The sequence below is a fragment of the Bombina bombina genome, chromosome 3, assembly GCF_027579735.1.
Source record: "Bombina bombina isolate aBomBom1 chromosome 3, aBomBom1.pri, whole genome shotgun sequence".
NCBI classification, from domain to species: Eukaryota; Metazoa; Chordata; class Amphibia; order Anura; family Bombinatoridae; genus Bombina; species Bombina bombina.
The window spans coordinates 19,501,566-19,509,825 of record NC_069501.1 but is presented as its reverse complement, the minus strand read 5'-3'; positions in this window follow the sequence as shown (position 1 = coordinate 19,509,825).

Genomic DNA, 8,260 nt, shown 5'->3' with positions numbered 1-8,260 from the left:
CAACCATCATGATTCACCCTTATCAGGGCATCCTGGGATCAAGCGCACTTTAGATTTGATTTCAAGAACATTCTGGTGGCCAAAACAGAAGGAGTCGGTGAAGCAATACATACAAACATGTGACGTTTGTGCTGTCTCCAAGTCTGAAAAAAGACCACCTTACGGGTTATTGATACCTCTTCCTGCCCCGAAGAGACCATGGCAACACATCTCAATGGATTACATAGTGGATCTTCCTATGTCCAATAATCAAAACACCATTCTGGTTGTGGTGGATTTATTCACGAAGATGGGACATTTCCTACCTTATCACAAATTACCAACCTCGTCAGAGACTGCTACTTTATTCCTGGATAATATAGTAAAATTACATGGTTTCCCTTCCATCGTAACAACAGATAGAGGAACCCAGTTCACCTCCCAGTTTTGGACCAGAATGTGTGAACTCACACAAATGGATCATCGTTTCACGACTGCTTTCCACCCGCAAACCAACGGTCAATCCGAAAGATTGAACCAGTGGCACGAGCAGTATTTACGCTGCTACTGCTCATATCACCAAGAAGATTGGGCTAAGTTCCTTTCAATGGCTGAATTTGCTTATAACAATGCGACAAATTCCTCAACTAAAGTCTCACCCTTCTTCGCAAATTATGGGTTTCATCCGGACCTCGTTCTATCATGTTCCGATACTCATACCTCACCTGCTATTGATAACCTCCAAGACTCCCTACAACAGAATTTTAATTTCATTCATCAAAACATTCTAAAAGCTCAACAAACTCAGAAATATCATTACGATATTCGAAGAAGACCTTCTCCTTCCTACAAGTTGGGGGATCTAGTGTGGTTATCGACAAAGAACTTAAAATTACAAATACCCTGCAAAAAACTTGCTGGCCTTTTCATTGGCCCTTTTTCTATAGTTAAAATCATCAACGAAAATGCTGTTACTCTATAATTGCCGGATTCGATGAGAGTCCATCCTACCTTTCATGTATCCCTCTTGAAACCATACCAACGCACAAGACAGTCTCGGACCTTCCTCCCTCCTCTTCCTCCAACACTAGAACAGGACGAATACGAAGTAGACTCTATACTTGACTCCAGGATACACAGAGGTGAGCTTCAATATCTAATCCACTGGAAGAATTACTCCCAGGAAGAAGATTCCTGGGAACCTGCTGCTAATATCTCCACACAGAGATTGTTGACCCAATTCCATAGACGGAATCCTGATCGTCCTAGACCTGCAACTGTGGCACAGTTGCCTTGAGGAGGGGGTCATGTAAGGATACTGTCTCTTTAAGACTGGGCTGAAGTTTCATTGGTCACCTCAGTTATAAGTTCCACCATTTCCGGCTGATTCACTGCTTAGTAATTTTAGTTGTAAACCTTAAGATACCTGAGCTTTACCTGGAAGACCTGTTGGAATTACAAACCTAACGGAGCAGCAGATACCGACTTCAGCTAAACATCTATACTTAAGTTTGTAGCTGAACTCTTATCAACACCTTACGCTACTTAAGCTACAGCTGTTTGCAAACTCTGTAGCTACTTGCAAGGAGAACTATCAACTAACCGGAGTTTCAAGAAGTATCAGGTTTTCAGGAATGTTGTAGCAACTTGGACTTAAGCTCTCACTACTTAAAGATTTCTAACTTTTATTCAAAGTTCTGAGTCACGCAGACTCCTCCCACCCAGACCGCGCTGCAGCGTTCACAACAGTCAGCTTGTTACTCACAGTGCCTGTCAGCAGTTCGTGCTATCCACACGGAGGCAGCCGCAGTACTCAGCCTGTCAGTTCTCTCACTGTACACAGCGATCACACACGCTGTGCAGACTTCTGCCGAATCAGCCTGTCAGTTCTTTCACTGAACTCAGTGATCACACACGCTGTGCAGAACACTGCCGAACCAGCCTGTCAGCCTATGAGTACCTACACCCCTCTCACTCACCTTCTCTTCCTGCATGAGTAAAGGAATAGAGCGGTTAACACTAACCTTCTATGTGTTAAAGAACCTATTACATTGACTCTTGCCAAATCTCTGTTGATCTTGGAGAATTGTTACTCGAACTTACCTTGGTGATATCACTTAAATAACAGAGTCTTCTCATCGTTCCTTACTCACTGCCTTTTGTTATATCACCTATCTTATATTCCTAGTAAGGATATTAAGATCATCTCCCTTCCATTGGGGAAATATCAGATAAAAAATTTAAACACTGCAGGAAAAGAGTTCCACTCATCTATAGTGCAGCTCCATTCACTGCAGTGTCACAAAACTAATTAATGATTCTGCAATTGTGTTCCATAACTTACTGAGTTTTGCAACACCTTACAATACCCCTTGGGACTTAACACTGAATTTGATTTAAACTTTTTAATCTAATATAATGAGATTTGTAAATTGATTCTTTTAATCTCAAATAATATGAAATTGATTTACACTGATCTCTAACCCCATTGTCTATGAATTAATCACACACCACAATCATTCATGTTTACACTTCACATAGAATTAGTTATAACTTCACTCTTTTTGCACAAACATATGAATTTCCTGTAGTAAATATCTATAGGTCTTATATTTAGGAAGTCCTATATTTAGGAAATCTCCTCTGTTCTCTTATGGAATATTCTTTCACATTAATATCTCACTTTTATTAGGTTAATGGTTACAGTTTTATATTTAAAAAATTATCTTTATTCTCTCATGTAATATTCTTTCAAATTGATTTCTCACTTTTACTAGATTAGTAGTTTATCCTCTGTAAATATGAACATATATACAGATAATATATATATATATATATATATATATATATATATATATATATACTGTTTATATATATATAGATAGATAGTGATGTCGCGAATAGTTCACCGGCAAATAGTTCCCAGCGAACATAGCATGTTCGCGTTCGCCGTGGCGGACGAACATATGCGATGTTTGATCTGCCCCCTATTCATCATCATTGAGTAAACTTTGACCCTGTATCTCACAGTCTGCAGACACATTCCAGCCAATCAGCAGCAGACCCTCCCACCCAGCTCCCAGTGCCACCACTCATATCTGGTGTAACAGTAGTGTAAATTTAAAAAAAAAAAAAAACTTTTTCGACTGTGAAACATCAGTCTGCTAGTGTAATCTAATTGCAGTTGCCTGCCTGCCAGAGTGTGTGCCAGGCCCACTTGCCCAGTGCCCCCACTCATATCTGGTGTAACAGTAGTGTAAATTTAAAAAAAAAAAACTTTTTTGACTGTGAAACATCAGTCTGCTTGTGTAATCTAATTGCAGTTGCCTGCCTGCCTGCCAGCGTGTGTGCCAGTCCCACTTGCCCAGTGCCACCACTCATATCTGCTGTAACAGTAGTGTAAATTTAAAAAAAACAAACTTGTTTGACTGTGAAACATCAGTCTGCTAGTGTAATCTAATTGCAATTGCCTGCCTGCCAGCGTGTGTGCCAGGCCCACTTGCCCAGTGCCACCACTCATGTCTGGTGTAACAGTAGTGTAAATTTAAAAAAAAAAAAACTTTTTTGACTGTGAAACATCAGTCTGCTTGTTTAATCTAATTGCAGTTGCCTGCCTGCCAGCGTGTGTGCCAGGCTCACAGCGTATACAGTGCCCACTTGCCCAGTGCCACCACTCATATCTGGTGTAACAGTAGTGTAAATTTAAAAAAAAAAAAACTTTTTTGACTGTGAAACATCAGTCTGCTTGTTTAATCTAATTGCAGTTGCCTGCCTGCCAGCGTGTGTGCCAGGCTCACAGCGTATACAGTGCCCACTTGCCCAGTGCCACCACTCATATCTGGTGTAACAGTAGTGTAAATTTAAAAACAAAAAACTTTTTGGACTGTGAAACATCAGTCTGCTTTTTTGTGTCAGGCTCACAGCGTATACTGTGCCCACTTGCCCAGTGCCACCACTCATATCTTGTTTAATAGTAGTGTAAGTGTACATTTAAAAACAAAAAAAACTTTTTGGACTGTGAAACATCATATATGCGATGTTCGATCCGCCCCCTATTCGTCATTATTGAGTAAACTTTGACCCTGTATCTGACAGTCTGCAGACACATTCCAGCCAATCAGCAGCAGACCCTCCCTCCCAGGTCCCAGTGCCACCACTCATATCTGGTGTAACAGTAGTGTAAATTTAAAAAAAACTAAACTTTTTTGACTGTGAAACATCAGTCTGCTAGTGTAATCTAATTGCAGTTGCCTGCCTGCCAGCGTGTGTGCCAGGCCCACTTGCCCAGTGCCCCCACTCATATCTTGTGTAACAGTAGTGTAAATTTAAAAAAAAAAAAAACTTTTTTGACTGTGAAACATCAGTCTGCTTGTGTAATCTAATTGCAGTTGCCTGCCTGCCAGCATGTGTGCCAGACCCACTTGCCCAGTGCCACCACTCATATCTGGTGTAACAGTAGTGTAAATTAAAAAAAAAAAAATTTTTTGATTGTGAAACATCAGTCTGCTAGTGTAATCTAATTGCAGTTGCCTGCCTGCCTGCCTGCCAGCGTGTGTTCCAGGCCCACTTGCCCAGTGCCACCACTCATATCTGGTGTAAGAGTAGTGTAAATTTAAAAAAAAAAACCTTTTTGACTGTGAAACATCAGTCTGCTTGTGTAATCTAATTGCAGTTGCCTGCCTGCCAGCGTGTGTGCCAGACCCACTTGCCCAGTGCCACCACTCATATCTGCTGTAACAGTAGTGTAAATTTAAAAAAAAAAAACTTGTTTGACTGTGAAACATCAGTCTGCTAGTGTAATCTAATTGCAATTGCCTGCCTGCCAGCGTGTGTGCCAGGCCCACTTGCCCAGTGCCACCACTCATGTCTGGTGTAACAGTAGTGTAAATTTAAAAAAAAAAACTTTTATGACTGTGAAACATCAGTCTGCTTGTGTAATCTAATTGCAATTGCCTGCCTGCCAGCATGTGTGCCAGGCCCACTTGCCCAGTGCCACCACTCATATCTGGTGTAACAGTAGTGTAAATTTAAAAAAAAAAACTTTTTCAACTGTGAAACATCAGTCTGCTAGTGTAATCTAATTGCAGTTGCCTGCCTGCCAGCGTGTGTGCCAGGCTCACAGCGTATAATGTGCCCACTTGCCCAGTGGCCCCACTCATATCTGGTGTAAAGGTAGTGTAAATTTAAAAACAAAAAACTTTTTGGACTGTGAAACATCAGTCTGCTTTTTTGTGTCAGGCTCACAACGTATACTGTGCCCACTTGCCCAGTGCCACCACTCATATTTTGTTTAATAGTAGTGTAAGTGTACATTTAAAAACAAAAAAAACTTTTTGGACTGTGAAACATCATATATGTGATGTTTGATCTGCCCCCTATTCGTCATCATTGAGTAAACTTTGACCCTGTATCTCACAGTCTGCAGACACATTCCAGCCAATCAGCAGCAGACCCTCCCTCCCAGGTCCCAGTGCCACCACTCATATCTGGTGTAACAGTAGTGTAAATTAAAAAAAAAAAACTTTTTTGACTGTGAAACATCAGTCTGCTAGTGTAATCTAATTGCAGTTGCCTGCCTGCCTGCCAGAGTGTGTGCCAGGCCCACTTGCCCAGTGCCCCCACTCATATCTGGTGTAACAGTAGTGTAAATTTAAAAAAAAAAACTTTTTTGACTGTGAAACATCAGTCTGCTTGTGTAATCTAATTGCAGTTGCCTGCCTGCCAGCGTGTGTGCCAGGCCCACTTGCCCAGTGCCACCACTCATATCTGCCGTAACAATAGTGTAAATTAAAAAAAAAATAAACTTGTTTGACTGTGAAACATCAGTCTGCTAGTGTAATCTAATTGCAGTTGCCTGCCTGCCAGCGTGTGTGCCAGGCCCACTTGCCCAGAGCCACCACTCATGTCTGGTGTAACAGTAGTGTAAATTTAAAAAAAAACAACTTTTTTGACTGTGAAACATCAGTCTGCTTGTGTAATCTAATTGCAGTTGCCTGCCTGCCAGCGTGTGTGCCAGGCCCACTTGCCCAGTGCCACCACTCATATCTGGTGTAACAGTAGTGTAAATTAAAAAAAAAAAAACTTTTTTGACTGTGAAACATCAGTCTGCTAGTGTAATCTAATTGCAGTTGCCTGCCTGCCAGCATGTGTGCCAGGCTCACAGCGTATACTGTGCCCACTTGCCCAGTGCCACCACTCATATCTGGTGTAACAGTAGTGTAAATTTAAAAACAAAAAACTTTTTGGACTGTGAAACATCAGTCTGCTTTTTTGTGTCAGGCTCACAGCGTATACTGTGCCCACTTGCCCAGTGCCACCACTCATATCTTGTTTAATAGTAGTGTAAGTGTACATTTAAAAAAATAAAAACTTTTTGGACTGTGAAACATCAGTCTGCTTTTTTGTGTCAGGCTCACGGCGTATACTGTGCCCACTTGCCCAGTGCCACCACTCATATCTTGTTTAATAGTAGTGTAAGTGTACATTTAAAAAAATAAAAACTTTTTGGACTGTGAAACATCAGTCTGCTTTTTTGTGTCAGGCTCACAGCGTATACTGTGCCCACTTGCCCAGTGCCACCACTCATATCTTGTTTAATAGTAGTGTAAGTGTACATTTAAAAAAAATAAAAACTTTTTGGACTGTGAAACATCAGTCTGCTTTTTTGTGTCAGGCTCACAGCGTATACTGTGCCCACTTGCCCAGTGCCACCACTCATATCTTGTTTAATAGTAGTGTAAGTGTACATTTAAAAAAAAATGACAGGCAGAGGCAGGCCACCCCGCAGGTGCCGTCGTGGTCGTGGTACTGTGATTCCCTTTGGCCCTAGAATAATGCCCAGTGTTCAGAGGCAACGTACCATGAACTCGAAAAGTTCTGAGGACATAGTTGACTTTCTAACACAGGACACACAATCTTCTATAGCTTCCACTCCGAACCTTGACACACCATCCTCCTCCAGCTTATCTTCGGCCAGCACCTCTCAAGTTACCACTCGCCCGCCTTCCGCCACCACCAACACTAGCACCACAGCCGCTTCACTTGATCTGTCAGAGGAGTTATTTACACATCAGTTGGAAGAAATGAGTGATGCTCAACCATTATTGCCAGAGGATGTAGATAACAGGGATATGTCTCAGTCAGGCAGCATTACACACATGGACGTACTTTGTGATGATGATGATGTTGTACCTGCTGCGGGAGTTTGGTCTGTCACTGTGAAGCGGGCGTAACCCTTACACTACCTGATCGATACAACATGATACCTGATGTTTTAAAGCATGTTCTTCCAAACAATTTAGGAATGTTAGGTGATTTATGCCCTTTATGGATTAAAACCAGACTCTGCATCAACTATGTAATTTTCCATGGGAGTTTTGCCATGGATCCCCCTCAGGCACGCCACAGTCCAGGTGTTAGTCCCCTTGAAAACACAATTTATGTAAGAACTTACCTGATAAATTCATTTCTTTCATATTAGCAAGAGTCCATGAGCTAGTGACGTATGGGATATACATTCCTACCAGGAGGGGCAAAGTTTCCCAAACCTCAAAATACCTACAAATACACCCCTCACCACACCCACAAATCAGTTTAACGAATAGCCAAGAAGTGGGGTGATAAGAAAAAAGTGCGAAAGCATATAAAATAAGGAATTGGAATAATTGTGCTTTATACAAAAAAATCATAACCACCACAAAAAAGGGTGGGCCTCATGGACTCTTGCTAATATGAAAGAAATGAATTTATCAGGTAAGTTCTTACATAAATTATGTTTTCTTTCATGTAATTAGCAAGAGTCCATGAGCTAGTGACGTATGGGATAATGACTACCCAAGATGTGGATCTTTCCACGCAAGAGTCACTAGAGAGGGAGGGATAAAATAAAGACAGCCAATTCCTGCTGAAAATAATCCACACCCAATAAAGTTTAATGAAAACATAAGCAGAAGATTCAAACTGAAACCGCTGCCTGAAGTACTTTTCTACCAAAAACTGCTTCAGAAGAAGAAAACACATCAAAATGGTAGAATTTAGTAAAAGTATGCAAAGAGGACCAAGTTGCTGCTTTGCAAATCTGATCAACCAAAGCTTCATTCCTAAACGCCCAGGAAGTAGAAACTGACCTAGTAGAATGAGCTGTAATCCTTTGAGGCGGAGTTTTACCCGACTCAACATAGGCATGATGAATCAAAGATTTCAACCAAGATGCCAAAGAAATGGCAGAAGCTTTCTGGCCTTTTCTAGAACCGGAAAATATAACAAATAGACTAGAAGTCTT